Genomic DNA, 414 nt, shown 5'->3' with positions numbered 1-414 from the left:
CTTTTTTTTTTTTTTTTTTTTTTTTTTTTAGTTGATGAGTTTTGTTTGGCTCTGTTCTGCCCACAATGTAATTAATAAGCATTGACTCGCCAGGAGATAGAAGATCACGCAGAAGCAGCATGTTGGACTTAGTTATAAGGCACCTTGAAGTTCTACTTGAGTTAATTCCCAGCGCAGTGACACCTTTCAGAGTCACCTTTCAGCCTCATCTTAAATTGGCTTTAAGGGGAGCAGTAATCAGACACACATTCCTAGGGCACAGGTGTGTGTGTAGCCCTCTGGGGGGCTGAGGGGAAGCCTTCGCTCTGCCTTATACTAGCCCTTCCGAATTTGAAGACATCTATTTCGATCCTTTCAGTCTTCCCCCCCCCCCCACAAGCCCCCTTAGCGTCTCCATCCCCCCTTCCTCCCTTG

The 414-nt window shown here is 46.1% G+C and overlaps 1 protein-coding gene across 1 annotated transcript in view; it reads left to right on the top strand.

The window, feature by feature from the left end:
• ETV6 (ETS variant transcription factor 6) overlaps positions 1–414 on the top strand; it is a 243749-nt gene that overhangs the window by 93144 nt on the left and 150191 nt on the right. The window lies entirely within an intron of this gene.

The sequence above is a fragment of the Lipotes vexillifer genome, unplaced genomic scaffold (assembly GCF_000442215.2).
Source record: "Lipotes vexillifer unplaced genomic scaffold, Lipotes_vexillifer_v1.1 scaffold395, whole genome shotgun sequence".
Taxonomy (NCBI): domain Eukaryota; kingdom Metazoa; phylum Chordata; class Mammalia; order Artiodactyla; family Lipotidae; genus Lipotes; species Lipotes vexillifer.
This window is presented reverse-complemented; position numbering and strand designations above follow the sequence as displayed.